At 49.1% G+C, this 17,345-nt stretch overlaps 1 long non-coding RNA gene across 6 annotated transcripts in view; it reads left to right on the top strand.

The window, feature by feature from the left end:
• The window catches only part of LOC138288288 (uncharacterized), a 421,935-nt gene that overhangs the window by 267,017 nt on the left and 137,573 nt on the right, over positions 1-17,345 (top strand). For 2 of the 6 annotated variants that reach the window (XR_011202372.1, XR_011202369.1), the window contains one exon: positions 2,228-2,712. The exons of the other annotated variants lie outside the window; for them this stretch is intronic. This is a non-coding gene — a long non-coding RNA (uncharacterized lncRNA). Of the gene's footprint in view, positions 1-2,227; positions 2,713-17,345 lie in introns of those variants that run through there. 6 annotated transcript variants of the gene reach the window in all.

A 17,345-nucleotide genomic window follows, 5' to 3' on the forward strand; every position in this document is an offset into this window, starting at 1 on the left:
CTAACTGGAGGAACTAGAGCCCAGGACACAGACAAACGCCTCAGCTGCCTCCTCCTACAGTGCCACTGGTACTCAGCCCATAAGGCCTCTAACCTCTGCCATGGCAGCCAGGCTGCTGTCTTCTGCTGTGTAGGCGGTAGACCAGCAGGAGTAGCTGTACCAAGAAAGAAAAAAAGAAGGACAAATTGTAAACAATGCTCAGTGCAAATTCTTATTTAATATCACGTAGTGGCACCGTAGCAATGCATTGCTGGTTTCCTAGGTACATTGAAATTTGATGTGATTACGAGTCACAGGGCCAATTTTTATCTACACATGCCTTACATAAAAGCACTGACTGTCTGAAAGGAACTAAGGCAGAATAAAAGCATACCAGATAAAAAAAAAACAGCTATGTGTTTTTTCTTCTTTTGAATAATTTCCTAGTAAAAAACTAATCAGACACTTTGGGTGGAAAAAAAACCTTCTCATTAACAAGTAAGCCATTATGCACTATGCAGTACAAGTATTGTTGTTATGCTAAATTAATGGAGGCATGCTAGCTAGCCCGTTGGGTACTTTACAACTCTCTGCAGTCTGCAGCTGGGTCACCTATAATGGACAATTATCTTACTTTAATTCCATTCGCCCTGCTCTTATTCAAATGCTGTTCAATTCTACCCTGGCCCCAAAGAGGCAGATGAGTAACAATGAATAGTAATGATACTATGTCATACATGTCAGATATAAAATGTGGATATCCTGTCTGCTGTAAATAGATGGTGGGAAAAACTATGCACTGCAGTTAAGGGAAAGGAATGGGATATATAGATTGTATTTGGCATGTTTGTCACAGAGTATCACATCCACAGCACTCAAAATCAGACACTTACGGCCTCATTTAGATCTTGACGGTATTACTGACAAGCCACACCATCAGTGTGGCCGAAAAGACCGATACATCGGCTGTCTCCCACCAGCTATGTTTAGATGTATTGAAGTTGAACCACAGACTGCCATGACAGAGTGTACTCCATCATGTGAGCTACATCCTGCAGCTGACATGGCGGACTCCAATGTCGATGATTACTACTCTGTCACTGTCTTGACAGCTGCAGCCTGACAAGCCTATTTAATTCTCACAGTTGTGCTGGCGGTGTGTAAGCAGTGGGCCCATGATAGTGGGAGTCCATGGTGAGAACCGTTCAGTATAGTACCATGGCTGTTGCCATTAGATGAATGCTAGTGGCCCACACCTGTTGCAAATTAAACAACTGTGAACACCTCGAAAACACACTATAAAACACACTCTGTTTCAGACCTCTGTTTCAGACCATGATCTCTTGTCAATACACTCCAGCAGAAGATTTAGATACAGGAATTTTTATTTTCTGGGTTTCTCTTCCTCTTTTTTGTCACTATTACTTTTTTTGTTACTCCATCTTCTTTTGGGCACTCTTTTTTCAAAAACATTCACAATGGTAGGGAGAAGAAATCTCTGTTTCATAGAGGGAGAGTTGTGTGTCATGGTGGATGAAATCGTTAGAGTAGAGCCACAATTGTTTAGAGCACAAGTCTAACATACAACAATATCCCAGAAAAGGCAAATATGGTCCAGAATAGTTGACAGGGGGAATGCAGTAGCCAACAATCTGTGCACACAGCAAAGATTAGGACAAGTTGGAATGACCTGTGGGGAAAGATTTATTCACTGGCCTCCAAGCGTCACCTGGAGTCCGACGGGACTGGTGGTGGTTCTCCTCTTCCCCCATTACAACTCTGTCCCTGGGAGGAGAAGATCTTGGAAATGCTCCACCTTGAAGGCTTGGCTGGAATCCATGGGGGAGTGCAGACTGGTAATTCAGATCTATTTATGTTTTGAGAGAGCATAGCTTATATAATCTATATTAACGTGAAATGTTTATGAACTAATGTATAATAATGCCGCATAGAAACTGTATTTGTGTATTTGCAAAAACGTGCACTTGAAATGTAACCACGGGGAGTGGCCGCCAATGTATACGGGGACTAATGAAAATGACTAATGTTGATACAATATGATATTTAAGAATGTTTTTTATACTAATTATTAATGATTATGTTATTAAAGTTTTGCTAATAAATTTTGTAGGCCTTAGTTAGCATGAGTCGAGGCCTAGCTGCCTGGCTCTCATATTAAATGTGTTTTGCTAACGTGCAGTATGATGACTCGCAAAAGGACATGAACTCTTGTTTTTCTTCAAACTAGAAGTTTAATGTACAAGGTATCCCAAACCTGTACAGACAATGGAGCTCCTGACCAAAGATGTGCAAAGAAATTACAGAAGGATGAAATCATACCGGACGTGCTACCTCTGAAGATGTCAATCATATGGACCAATAATCTGTCTGAGAACTATGTGGGGTGAAAGATTAATGACATAATCTGTTTTTTAATTGGCTAAAGATAGTGAGGTGCAACATTTTCCCAATCAAGTTTTAGGGGAATGTACAGCGAAAAGGGGATAAAAACCCCTGTCACCAGGAAGTAAATTAGGATTTAGGGAGCAGGAGACCAGGAGAGATTGGTTAGGGAGATGCTATTGATTTGACCCAGAAACTCTGTCACTCTGTTTGGTGACTTCTTGGTTTTACTTAAACCATCCTTTTCCTTAGATTGCCCATTTACACTTTGCCTCATTATGAGGGAAGTGCCCCTTTTTGCCCCAGAGCTGAGTTTTGACTGATGGCGAATCAACTAGGACAGAGGTTCACTAAACTGAAGCAAATAGACAAATGCATGAATCTATGCTTTGTTGAACTGACGCGTTAATGACACTCTGCTAAAGTTGATCTATGTTGACGCTGTGTTATGTTCTAATAATTGCGTTCCTTGCTTTGATTAAGTCTTACTCGAGTTACCAAATCATGACAATGTTATTAAGTGCTTTGCTTTTGAGATTGACACACCTGATTTTAGAATTGTAATCAATAGGGAATAAACCTCATAGAATTCTACTAAGCTGGTGTGGTTATTCATGACTGCAAGGTCATGGTGGTGTCTTGAGTTGATTAATGTCGTTGACTAAAGTGAAATGCATTGTTGTAGTAAATATTGATGACATTATTGATGTATTGATCGACATGTTGATTAGCTATCTCGTCCTAAGGTGTCTCTCAACTGGGTCAAAAGATTAATTGGCCTAAAACGAGTCCTGATGTGTAATAAATTGTCATAGAAGGATGCGTTCACAGTTCTGGTAGCAGAGCGACGGTTAGGCCCTTTGGGGCCCTAGATTGGAGAATTATTGTTTAGATTGTTTTTCGGAGATAATGCAAATTGGAGATTTGATGTGTTTCTAAATTCTCCATGACTTTCCAGGGATCTCGGAGCCTGCCTAAGTGAGTTGGGAATGTTCTCGGCGTTTTAGCATGTGTAGTGTAGAATTTGCGCTTGCTCAGTTTAAGCATTTTGCAGGTGATTTGTGAGGATTATGTGTGTTTAGGTCAGGTAATGTTGTTTTAACAGGAGTGGGCGTACTCCACGGTATGAGAGTAGGGAAGTTGGCGTACTTCATATGAGTGTGGCGCTTTATGCTAAAAAATTATCCACTTGGTTGGTTGGTAATGTACGGACCCGTCGCGGTCTAAGACTCCGGAGTATATTGACAAGTGTAGGAGACACTTGGGTTTATGTTGTAAATTCTGCGGTTTAATAGGTCAATCGGGCGTGGTTGACAAGTCGAGCTTGAGTCTAAATGTGTGAACGAAACCTTCGATGGAGATTTGGCAAGTTCTAAAGTGCACTAGAACGAACCATTGACAAGTCGAGAGTAGGATTTGCGGGTCGAATTCTGCTTGCGTATGCGGGAACTGAGAAGGAGAAATTAGCGGCTGAGGCTTCAAGTGAAATCTCTGTAAAGTTCTGAAGCGATTGTGTACCCTTCCTGTAGTAAGCCGGCAAATCTGAGTTGTTGTTAAAGGTGCTCGCAATATATTGCATTAGTTTGGTGTGAATCCGCTGTGAAGAGGACGAGCCACAAGACTTTGTCAGCTGTAGTGTGTGAGTGTGACTTCAGTGGTACCTCGCTGGGATAGGTCAGTTGCCGAGAGGGGTCGCGCACGGATTGGCAGCCGTCCGTGAGAGGCAATAAGTTGAGAAAGGTGGGTGAAGAGTGTCCTGGGAATTATAGTCACTTCCTGATTAAATACAAAACAAAAGAAAAGACGCAAAATGAATTTTCTTAAAGCTTTTAGGAACGCTCTGAAAGGAGACACATACATTATGGTGAGTGAAGGGGAGCCTTCACCCCTTGAGGGTACTCCAGCTTATATAGTAATGGAGATGAAGGGAATCGCGCCTTGCTGATGGATGAAACAGTGGCGCAAATACAGAAAAAGAGGGATGTTTGGCGTTTCCGAAACATGGAACGTTCAATACGAGAATTTTAGAAAATTTTAGATGGATGTTAAGTGTACAAAAGTCACCTCCGAGGCCAGCTCAGTACGAGGCATTGGCAGTCTGGGATTTAATGGCTATTAAACAAAGACAGCAGAAATTCAAGAGGAGAATGAGAAGGGCAGAGAAGACTTTAGCTGAGGCTAGATGGGACAATGAGAGTAAGATATGGAGAAGAGGAATAGTTGACGGACTCAAATTGTTTCCAGCAATGACACAAGAAGACGAGACACAAGGAAAGAAAGCCACCTGTAAGACAGATAAAGGCTCTAGCAAACCAAAAGAGACTAAGAGGTCTTGGATAGAGGAAGACGACTCAGATGATGAAGAGTTCCTTAATCAGTTATTACATGATCGCCCGCCACCTTATGCAGTAGATGACAATGCCCCGAGCACTAGTGCGGGTCCTGGGAACCAGACCCAGGATAAGGGAGTTACAGATACAGTGCAGACTAGTGATACAGTTTTGACACAAAGTGGTGTCAGTGTACCCACTGCGCCAGACATGCAGATACAATTGCAACTTCCGCTGCAGATACATAGAATCTATCCAAATGTCCCAGTATTAGAGACTACTACAAATCTAATGGTGCCGCCTGATCCGATATATACAAAATCGAGGTTAGTGCAGATTGAGCCAACTCCTCAATTGCTGCCTCAGCTACAGCAACAGCTGATTCCGGGGTATAGTCCAGTAGCAGGACCTCCGTTAGTACCTTCCCCAGCCACAGTGAGTCAAGCCTTGGGAGTTACTGCTCTGCGGAGTTTGGGATCAGGTCAGACACCAGCCGCCATATCATTACCAATTACTGTTGGTCCTCTGGTACCATTGTATGCGCAGGGTAAGCCTGGTATGTGTGATCAGGGAGTAATGACCCAAGATGCAATAAGAGGAGGGTCCAGAGGAGCTCCCCGGTTAATGGCCCCAGGAGAGCAATCAATTGAAGGACCCAGGTCCTTGTTAGACCTTAGTCTGGTTGAAACACCTTTGGAGGCAATGAGACAGGCAGGGCTAGGTGTGCTAACCCCAGAGACAATAAGTACGAATGCCTCACAGTCGCCAATGATGCATGCAGGGAATGTTTCACTGCATGGTTTTTCCATGCAAAAACTAAATGAGTGGTTGGGAAATAACAAAACTTCACAACCTGCTACAGTGACCGCAGAGAGATCAGAGAGAGATGATTACCTAAACGTTGTAAGACTGGATGTGGAAGCTGCTGAACTAGTGGAAGGGACAATAGGGGTAAACAGATTAGAATCATACACAGAAGCAGAATTAAGGTATCTGTGTCCCAAAATTACTAAAGAAGTGGGCAAGGTGCATCAGAGGTTGGCAAACATGGCAGACAAATACAATATTGATATTGAGAATTCTAAACATTTGAAAAGGAGCTATAGACTAGAATTCGATTCTAAAGATTTTGATCACATGAGGTCGACAGGAATAAAAGCGCATCTTAAAGAAATACTGCAAAGTGCGCAGATTTGGGGAGCCTTAGAAAAATGGGAAGGCAGGTGGGCAAAGAAAAGAGATAAGGAGAAGAGTGACAGTCCGGGATCAAATCAGACTAAAACTTCACCGGACACTGGGTCAGTAAAGATGTTGCCGATGAGAGAAACAGCTGGAGGGGTTCTAGTCCATGTACCGTGGTCTAGGGGAGGCATTCTGTCATTCACAAATGATTATCCCAGGTTGAGGGAGAAACAGATAGAGTGGTATCAGCAGACAGACAGGTTTGTAAAGTTTGCGAAGTGTCCCTGGGAGGATTTGAATACCTTGTTTGAGATTAATGTTCCACCTGATTTATGGCTTGAGTGCAAGAGAGGTGTGGATTGGCCGACACAGGAACCGGCAAGGGATAAGGTGACTGGAGCACAATCTGAAGAGTTGATGAAGTACTATCATAAAGTGATTGAGTTTTTGAAGCAGAAAGTGTCGCCAAAAGTGACTGATTGGCAGAAAATCGACCGGACCTCACAAAAGGTTAAAGAGTCAATCCATGCTTATTGTGAGAGGTTGTTGAAAGCGTTCAAGCATTACAGTGGCACTGAGACTATTGAGCCGAAAGACATGCACCATCTTGTGTTCAGATTTGTTGAAGGACTGAGACCAGAGGTTAGCCAGATGATTAAGAATCATTTGATCTGTTGGCAAGTGAAGCCGATTGATGAGGTGTTGCAGTATGCGAAATACTGTAGTGAAAAGCAGAGAAAGTTGAAGGATAAAGTGATGGTGATGCAGATTAAAGTAGCGCAGGCAGATATGCAAGGGAATGGAATCCATCAGATGGTACAACAGCAACCGCAAGGGAATGGTGTGTTTCAGGCGCAACCGAGAGGCCGAGGTCGGGGTTTTGTGAATCGCAGTCCAGACTTGAATACTGTTGTAGTTCAAAATGATGCGCAGGGGATGAAAAAGATGTCATCATGTCACGCGTGCGGGGGTGTGGGGCATTGGAAGCGGGAATGCCCAAAGGTGGTGCATGATGGTGTTGTTCAACAAAGCACTGATGTCGGTACATTTCAAAAAGTGAGGGGTCCAAAATTGAGAGGTCAAAATCAGAACTTCCAGAATAACATGGGTCAGACGCAGGGGTTATAGCCCATGCAGCAGATACCAATGCCGCGTGTTCATCCAGCACCAATGCAGCAAGTACAACAGCAGGTTCCCATGGTACCTAGACAGCAAATGCAATTACCATTAGCTCCAATGGGACAGCAACAGGTGATGCTTCCTCAGCAGGTCACAGGTCAAATGATGAGTCAAAATAACACAGTGCAGCAGTTCCCATTGCGTGGGGAGGATGGATTCAATGATGAATGGTCGGATGACAGTTCAGACAGTGAGGAGTGCAGGCTTGCAGCGTCCCTAGAAGTAGATCAGAGGGGACCCTAAGTAGAGGGAAAAGTGATGGGTCACAATGTTTCATTCTTAGTTGATATAGGAGATACACGCTCTACAGTTAGAAGTGCAGAGGTTCCAAAATTGCCACTTTCAGGGCGTACCATGAGAGTGGTAGGAGTAGCAAACAAGTACTTGACAAATCCGATCACAGAGCCAGTTCAATTTGAGATTGGCAACTTTCAGGGACTGCATGAGTTTGTAGTCTGCGATTTGAGTCCTGTATCCCTACTGATTTACTGTGCAAGATGAAATGTTTGATTACCTGTTCCAATGAAGGAATTGAAGTACAAACAAACAGTGATGATGAAGGGGATGATGGGCAGTTTTCAGAATCAGAAACAGAGAACGCAAAGGAAGATTACCCTCTGATAACCTTATTCCCGATGCTTACAGTAACTGACTTGCCAGCTGAGTTGCAGGGAACAGTGACAGAGTAAGTGTGGGATCTGACAGGAAAGGAAGTGGGACTGATAAAAGGAGTAGAAATGGTTAAAGTACAAGTGAAGCCAAATGCAGTGTTTCCCCAGGTGCCGCAGTACCACATGGCACAAGATGTTCTCATTCAGGTGTCGCAGATAATTGCTGACTTTGTAAAGCAAGGAGTTCTGAAGGAAGTATTGAGCAGCCCATGTAATTCACCAATAATGGGTCTGAAAAAGCCTTGCGGGAAGGTCCGAATTGTGCAGGATTTGAGGAAAATAAACAAGATTGTGGTAAAATGTTGCCCCATAGTACAGAATCCAGCAGTAATCATGTTCCAGGTTCCGTGTGATGCAGAGTGGTTCACAGTTGTGGACCTGTCACAAGCATTCTTTTCAGTGCCTCTTCATGAGGACAGCCAATTTCTCTTCAGTTTCAAATTCCAGGACAAGGTGTACAATTGGTGCAGGATTCCTCAAGGGTTTTCTGATTCACCTTCCATTTTCAATCAGATATTGAAAAAGGACTTAGAGTCGATAGAGCTGCCTTTTAGTTCGACTCTAGTACAGTACACTGATGACTTGCTGATTGCGTCCAAAACAAAAGACGACTGTAGGTATGACACAATTGCCTTACTGAACCATTTGGGAAAGAATGGACATAAAGGCCCTCATTACAACATTAGTGGTAAAAGCCGCATACTGCCGTGCAGAAGACCACCAACACACCGCCACTGCTGCGGAAAACCACCACAGCCATTATGACTCACACCACGGAATCCGGCAAAATTCAGACACCCACACAAGTCCGCCAAACCAAAGGTCAGTGATAAACTGGCGAAAACAAAACCTCCACTGTCATGCCAACAGAAATACGCCCACACTATCATGACACACGAATCCACGCAGCGGTCTTTCAACCGCGGTATTCCATTGGCAGTACACACCGCTGCGCTCAAAATACACACACATTTACAAAACACATCCACATTGGACAATTCCAAATACACACACCTGATACACATACACACACCACTCCCACACACCCAATACAATTTATAACACACACCCACATCACCCACAAACCCCTATGACCAAAAATCATGAACGAAGGCCAGAGAGAGACACCACCATCAACAATACTAGCACCCACAGGCACACAACACCATCACCCACATAACTTCCACGCACCTCACACTACACACCACTACATATCAGCACACTTATCACCCCACACACCACCCGACACATCACCTACATCACCCCATGGCACGGCAAAGACACCCCAGGTATCTCGAAGGAGGAGCTCAGGGTCATGGTGGAGGAAATCGTCTGGGTAGAGCCACAGCTATTCGGATCACAGGTGCAGCACACCTCAATTTCAAGGAAGATGGCGCTATTGCGAAAACGCAGTGGGACAGCACCCAAGAAATCAGGAGGACATCAGGAAGAGGTGGAACGACCCACGGGCGAAGGTGCGTTCCGTGGTCTCAAGACACCACCTGGCGGTTCAGCGGACGGGCGGCAGACCCCCACCTCCTCCCCCACAACTAACAACATGGGAGGAGCAGGTCTTGGTGACTCTGCATCCTGAGGGCCTCACAGGAGTAGCTGGAGGAATGGACTCTGGTAAGTCAAATCTTAACTATTAGATCCCCCACCCTACCTACATGCCAGCACATACCCCCACCCTCACCCTCACCCCCATCACTCCAAGTCCTCACAAATGTCCCAACATCACAAACCACAAATCCTAACCCCAAGCCCTGCATGCAACAACAAAGCATGGACACCCATCACAAAAGCATGCCCACTGCACATACCCATACACCCCCCTAAACCATCATCACACAAGGTCACCCACCCATTGCACACCATGCCACACACAGATGTAATAAACATCCTTTTATACCCCTGCAGGACCCCTACCCAAAGTCACCGGACAGGAGGGTCCACACATGTCCACACCACCAACCGAAGAGGGCCACAGTGATGACAGCACCTCTGTCCAACTGGATCTAGATGACCAGCTCTGCCCATCGGGGACCTCTGGACAGTCGGTTCCCCTCAACCAGTCACAGGCCACCACAGAGCTTCCCCCCTCTGGAAACACGAGCACAGCACCCACCCAGCGGGCCCATACCTCTGTCCCCAGGACACGTCAATCAGCAGTGTGTCCACCACTACAGGGAACCCAGGCTAACCCACCACCCCAACAACAACAGGGACCTCGGGGCAGTGGTAGTGGGCACACGGTCCAAGGGACGGAGGCTCAGGAACACAGGGGAACTGGGAGGGCTGCTGTGCGACAGGGGGCGGACAGGCCCAGGGAACCCACTCTCCATGAGGCCCTCTCCTCCATCATGGGATCCTAACACCACTCCCAGGAGACAATGGCAACGGTACTGGCCAAGTTTCAGGAGACCCAGCGCCTGCAGGAGGAACAGTATATGGGCTTCAGGGAGGAACTCAGAACCATCAATTCCACCCTGGGCACCATCGTAGGGGTGCTGAAGGAAGTACTCAACACCAGGAGGGACACTGTGGCACTACAAGGGGCCCCTGACACTAGCCTGGACGATGAACTGCCCACCACCTCCGCCGGCGATAGTGGACAGGAGGCACCGCCACAGGACCACCACACCAGCACCCCACCCCCTTCAGAAGGAGAACCACCTCGCAAACGGTCCCTGAGATCCAGGAACAAGACAGAGAACGATGCCAAGAGCCCCGCCAAGAAATGAGAACACCCTGATTGTCATCCTATTGTCCCACTTTGTCACCCTGTCCATCCTTAAACTGCCCCAGCTCCACTTCCTATGCCCATTTGGGCAATGTACCTGTGAGACTGTGAGACTAATAGACTGGACTCTGCCATGGACATTCCTCCGCCATCACCCCTCACCATTTTGCTACCCCATCCAATTTTGAGCACTAAAATAAACACCCTTAAAGCACAAAACAATCTGGAGTCTGTCTGTGATTTCGGAATACTGTATTAGCATTTACTGTGGCAAAAAGCTCTTTCATCTGTAATGTCAACATACCTATGTCACACAGCTCTAGTCCATGAGGAATCACAGCAGATGTCACACTGTGGGACCCAGATGTGTGAAATCGTAAGGGAAAGTGACAACTCAGTGACCATACACTGGGTGAAAAAGACAGACAGTAGAGAGGTAGATGTGTATAAGTACATGTAGTAGGCAGGTTTGTATTCTTACCTGTGTTTCACTGGAAATATTGCTGGATCACTGAGTCCCTGTTGTCCATGTCTTCTTCCTCTGCTTCATCGTCTTCACTGTCCACAGGCTCCACAGCTGCAACAACACCGCCATCTGGACCATCCTCCTGCAGAAAGGGCACCTGTCGTCGCAAAGCCAAGTTGTGAAGCATACAGCAGGCCACGATGATCTGGCACATCTTCTTTGGTGAGTAGAATAGGGATCCACCTGTCATTTGGAGGCACCTGAACCTCGACTTCAGGAGGCCGAAGGTGCGTTCGGTCACCCTCCTAGTTCACCCATGTGCCTCATTGTAGCGTTCCTCTGCCCTTGTCCTGGGATTCCTCACTGGGGTCAGTAGCCATGACAGGTTGGGGTAACCAGAGTCACCTGCAAATGGCGAGGGACAACTGTTAGACACACACTTACCTGGAGGGATATCCCCAAACAACCATTTCCACTGACTAGCTTCCAGGTACTCACCTAATAACCACAGACAATGCCTCTGGAGTTGACCCATCACATAAGGGATGCTGCTATTCCACAGGATGTAAGCGTCATGCACTGAGCCAGGGAACTTGGCATTCACATGGGAGATGTACTGGTCTGCCAAACATACCATCTGTACATTCATCGAATGATAACTCTTCCGGTTTCTGTACACCTGTTCACTCCTGGTGGGGGGGAACAACGCCACATGTGTCTCATCAGTGGCACCTATGATGTTGGGGATATGTCCCAGAGCACAGAAATCACCTTTCACTGTAGGCAAATCCTCCACCTGAGGGAAAACGATGTAGCTCTGCATGTGTTTCAGCAGGGCAGACAACACTCTGGAGAACACGTTGGAAAACATAGACTGGGACATCCCTGATGCTATGGCCACTGTTGTTTGAAATTACCCACTTGCAAGGAAATGGAGCACTGACAGCACCTGCACTTGATGGGGGATTCCTGTGCGATGGCGGATAGGTGACATCAGGTCTGGCTCCAGCTGGGTACACAGTTCCTGGATTGTGGCACGGTCAAGCCTGTATGTGATTATCACATGTCTTTCCTCCATTGTCGACAGATCCACCAATGGTCGGTACACCGGAGGATGCCGCCATCTCCTCACATGTCCCAGCAGACGGTGCCTATGAAGGACAACAGCGAGCATAGAGTCAAACAACTCAGAGGTACGTACCCACAATGGGATGTGAGGTAACTGCACTGGCGTTGTACACCGTTGCGGTAGACGGTCGAAGACCGCGGCGCAATGCTGCATTGGTTAACATTGGACACTATGGGTCCCAGGAGCCAATTACGATGTACGCCGGCGGTGATGGTACGCACCGCCGCGGGCGTGACCGCCATTTTCTATCTGTTCAATCACTCTATACCTGATCTTCGACAGGAGAGGACCTACACTGCAAGTGCTGCAGTGACCTCGGACTGGAAGAGACAATGGCTCGAGTGTCTGGGGAAAGGGCCCCTGCCTTCACATCAGAGGAGTTGGAGAAACTCGTGGATGGGGTCCTCCCCCAGTACATGCTACTCTACGGTCCTCCAGACAAACAGGTAAGTACACTAGGAGCATGATGTATGGGCTATGCCTGTGTGGAGAGGAGTGGATGTAAAAAGGAAGGGGGGAGAGTGCGGCGAGCATGAAACGACGGTGAGTGCATGTGCCACATGGCAAGGGTAGGGATGGGGGCCAATCACTTTGACGGTGCAGTTGGTAATAACTTTCTCTTCCCCCTGTACAAATCATGTAGGTCAGCGCCCACCAGAAAAAACATATTTGGCGTGCCATCGCCAAAGACGTCCGGACCCTGGGGGTCTACCACAGACGGAGTACCCACTGCTGTAAAAGATGGGAGGACATTCGCCGCTGGAGCAAGAAGATGGCGGAGGCTCAGCTGGGGATGGCCTCCCAACGTGGGAGGGGTGCCCGTCGCCACATGACCCCCCTGATGTTCAGGATCCTGGCGGTGGCGTACCCGGAGTTGGATGGGCGCTTGTGGGCATCACAGCAGCCACAAGGGGGCAAGTACACTCACATTCTGCTGACTTTGCACACAGTGGAGGGGTCTGGGCTGTGGGTTTCCCTAGGCCAGTTCGAGTTCCGTAGGCAAGGTCCCTCCGTAAGGCAGGCCCTGTGGCACCCCACCCCACCTCTGTAGAGTGCCAACTACACCTAGTCATGCCCCTGTGTCATCTATTTGTGCAGATGGTATCCATAGCCTTGAAGGCAATTTCCCAGGAATTGAAAAGTGGAGCCCAAGAGCGCGGCGTAGTGCAGGGGGCTTCTCTGTCTGTCGTGTCCGCCAACGGTCGCGGTAATGCATGCACTCAACATGTCTTTCTTCTGTCGTCCCCCCCCTTTTTGTGGTCTCCCTGTTCTTGTGTGCATTAGCATCACCAGGCGGAGGAGCAGTGGTACCAGAGCAGGAGGGAGCTGCATCCCACATGGCCATGGAGGGCCACACTAGGGACTCGGAGTTCACCAGTGCGACAGAGGGCGAGGGGGGAGCTCCACGGCGGGGACAGGAGCTGAGACCAGTGACACAGACTCGTCCTTTGATGGGAGCTCCCTTGTGGTGGCGGCAACGTCTGTGCCCCCCATCTACAGGTACAGCCGCCACCCCCCCTTCAAGCACCGCCCTCCCAGCAGCCCCTCAGCCTTCGCCCCGTGCCCAATCACCCAGGAGGGTGGGCATCACCTTCGCCCCAGGCACATCAGGCCCTGCCCCAGTCACCCTTGCTGCCCTCAGTGAGGAGGCCATTGACCTCCTCAGGTCCCTCTCTGTTGGGCAGTCTACCATTTTGAATGCCATCCAGGGTGTAGAAAGGCAGTTGCAACAAACAAATGCATTCCTGGAGGGCATTAATTCTGGTCAGGCGGCCCTTCAGCGAGCTTTTCAGGCTCTGGCCTCAGCACTGATGGCAGCCATTGTCTGTGTGTCCAGCCTCCCCATCCAACTTCCTCCACCCCGACCCAATCCCCTGTACCTCAGCCTATCCCAAGCACACCTACAGACCAGCATGCACACACCTCAACACACAAGGGAAGCTCAGGCAACCATAATCACCACACATCCCACAGGCACTCACACAAGCATCACACACATGCAGACACACCAACATCCACTGCCTCCCCCTCCTCGTCATCTCCCTCCTCCCTCCCTGTCTCGTCTACACTCACACCTGCATGCACTACCTCTACAGCCACTACATCTCTCTCCAGCACACCCACCACCACACCCCGCTCACATGCAGTCACCATCCCCACTACCATTCACACGTCCCCTGTGTCCTCTCCCAGTGTGTCTGTGACACTCCATCCGAAGATACACAAACGCAGGCACACACCCACCCAACAGCCATCCACCTCACGACAGCCTCCAGCGCATGCACCTTCACCCAAAGTCAGCAAACGAACACCTCCTACAACCACAACCTCTTCCTCCACTCCCAAACCCCCTCAAGCTACTCGTCCCAGTGTGTCAAAAAAACATTTCCTGTCCAACCTTGACCTCTTTCCCACACATCCCCCACCCCGTCCGTCTCATACGTCCCGAACTAGCACCTCAGCTACAACATCTCCGGGACCAGTGGTGCCTGTAGTCACCGGAATCTGGAGTGCACCGGCCACCAGGCCAGCCAGAGTGGCATGGAGCCACAGCACAGACAATCCCCCACCTGTGAAGCATCAGAAGTTGGCCAGTGCCCGGCGGGAGAGGGGGAAGACTCCAGCCACCAAAGCCGCTCCCAGGGTCCCGTTGGGAGTGTGGAGTCAGCTGTGACACCTTCCAAAGTAGGGAAGGGCCACAAGAAACCCGGCAAGTCTGGGAAGAGCAGCACGGCGGAGAAGACCGCCATCATCCCCGCTGCCCAGGAGGCCACCGCCAGCACAAGCCCAGCTGCCCAGGAGGCCACCGCCAGCACAAGCCCAGCTGCCCAGGAGGCCACCGCCAGCACAAGCCCCGCTGGCTGCCCAGGAGGCCACCGCCAGCACAAGCCTAGCTCCCCAGGAGGCCACCGCCAGCAAAAGCCCCGCTGGGCCATGAAGGACCACCAGCGCAAGCCGCGCTGGGCCATGAAGGACCGTCAGCACAAGCCCCGCTGGGCCATGAAAGACCGCCAGCAAAGGCCCGCTGGGCCATGAAGGACCGCCAGCACAAGCTCCGCTCTGCCATTAAGGACCACGAGCACGAGCCCCGCTGGGACATGAAGGACTGCCAGCAAAAGCCCCGCTGGGCCATGAAGGACCACCAGCACAAGCCCCGCTGGGCCATGAAGGACCGCCACCTCAAGCACCGCTGAACAGGGCACCGCCGTCTCAAGCACCGCTGAACAGGGCACCGCCACCTCAAGCACCGCTGAATAGGGCACCGCCCATCTCAAGCACCGCCTCAAGCATCGCTGAACTGGGCACCACCGTCTCAAGCACCGCTGAACAGGTCACCGCCGCCTCAAGCACCACTGAACAGGGCACCGCCGCCTCAAGCACCGCAGAACAGGGCACCGCTGTCTCAAGCACCGCTGAACAGGGTACCGCCGCCTCAAGCATCGCTAAACAGGACACCCCCGTCTCAAGCACCGCTGAACAGGGCACCGCCGCCTCAAGCACAGCTGGCCCATGAGCGCCAAGGGCACTGACGCTACTGAATCCGTCACGGGCAGGATGAAGCACTCTGGGCACCATGCCCCCTCCAGAACCAGTGGAGAGATCCATCCACTACCTCTGTCCTTAGCAGGATGAAGCACTCTGGACACCATGCCCCCTCCAGAACCAGTGGAGAGATCCATCCACTACCTCTGTCCTTAGCAGGATGAAGCACTCTGGACACAAGACCCCTCCAGAACCAGTGGAGACTGTTATCCACTTGAGAGACTGTGGCTTTGCACTCCCCATGATGGAACAGTTGACAAGCCACCCACTGTAGAGACTTGAAAGACTGTGGCTTTGCACTCCCCAGGATGGAACAGTGGGCAAGCCAACCACTGTAGAGACTTGAGAGACTGTGGCTTTGCACTCCCCAAGATGGAACAGTGGGCATGTGGCCCCCTCGTGGATTTGGCATTGTGCACTCAAGCGGCTTAGGTGCCCCCCCTTTCCCTCCCCCTGAGGTGCCTATTTAGTTGCTGTCTTATGCCCCTGCAGTGTTCTGTCCGTCATGGTCGGGGATCTTGTGTGGGCCTCGCCCATACTGTGTGGGCCCAGTGTTCCACAGACTTAATTGGAGCACTACCTGGACTACTATGCTTGGTATATATTTTGTAAATGGTGTGTATATATATATATATTTTTGCCTACTTGATTTTAATATATTACAATGGTTACACTCATTTTCTATTGTGTTTGCATTCTTCCAGGGGGTTGGGGGGTGTAACTGTGATGTATTAATATGCATTAGTGTGTGTGTTGTAGTGGGTGGGGGTGGGGGTGTTGCATGTTGCGTGTGTATGTCCCTGTTTTTTCCCTCCCCCATCCCCTGTGTCATAGGTGCAGTACTCACCGTGGTCTTCGGCACCGGCGTTCGTGCTCCTGGTAAAGGAACAGGAAGATTATCGCAGGTAGAATGTGGAGTTCCGGGTCCATGGTGTCCTCGTTCCTTGTGGGGTGTGTAGAGGTGAGTGTTTTCCCTTCAGAATTCCTGTTTCCGCCGTGTTTTCATCTGCGGTGAATCCGCCCCGGAAAAGGTGGCGGATTGGCCTGTTGTGATACTGTGGGCGGTACATTGTCTCCCGCATGTCTGTTGGCGGTGACCGCCATGCTGTTTGTTTGTACCACTGTGGCGGTCGGAGTGTTAAAGTGTCTGTCTTTGTTGGCAGTTTCCATCACGGTCGCAAATTATTTACCGGCGGTCTTACCGCTGCATTAACACCGTCCGCCAGGGTTGTAATGACCACCATGATGCTTTAAATATATTTAAATAAACCATGTTAGTATTAGACTACTTTTTCTCCATGGTGATTGAGTGTCGGTGTGTTCTAATGTGTGCATTGGCCAAGCAGGAAGAATGGCTAAGAGTATCCTTCCTATCTTTATTTCCATGGATTATCATGTGCATCCCCTATGACCAAGGAGCTGTCAGATTGGCTGCTAAATAACATCAACTAGCCAAAACATTTGTCATCTACAGTTCCAGCCATTTACATTGTATATGTATACGTTTTCGTGGACAGGTAAGTATGAAACTTCAACTGTCATAGTGGGGTCTAGCAGTATCATTGTTGGAAAGTGTGGCACATATGACAATTGCCAAAATTGGAACTGTATCCTGCAACACTGACAGCTGCCTGTCACTGATTAGATTAGCCTCTTCTGAATCACACATATTAGTTGTACTAGTGCTCCCATCTGGGTAAATTACAATACACTTGGTTCA

The sequence above is a fragment of the Pleurodeles waltl genome, chromosome 4_1, assembly GCF_031143425.1.
Source record: "Pleurodeles waltl isolate 20211129_DDA chromosome 4_1, aPleWal1.hap1.20221129, whole genome shotgun sequence".
Taxonomy (NCBI): domain Eukaryota; kingdom Metazoa; phylum Chordata; class Amphibia; order Caudata; family Salamandridae; genus Pleurodeles; species Pleurodeles waltl.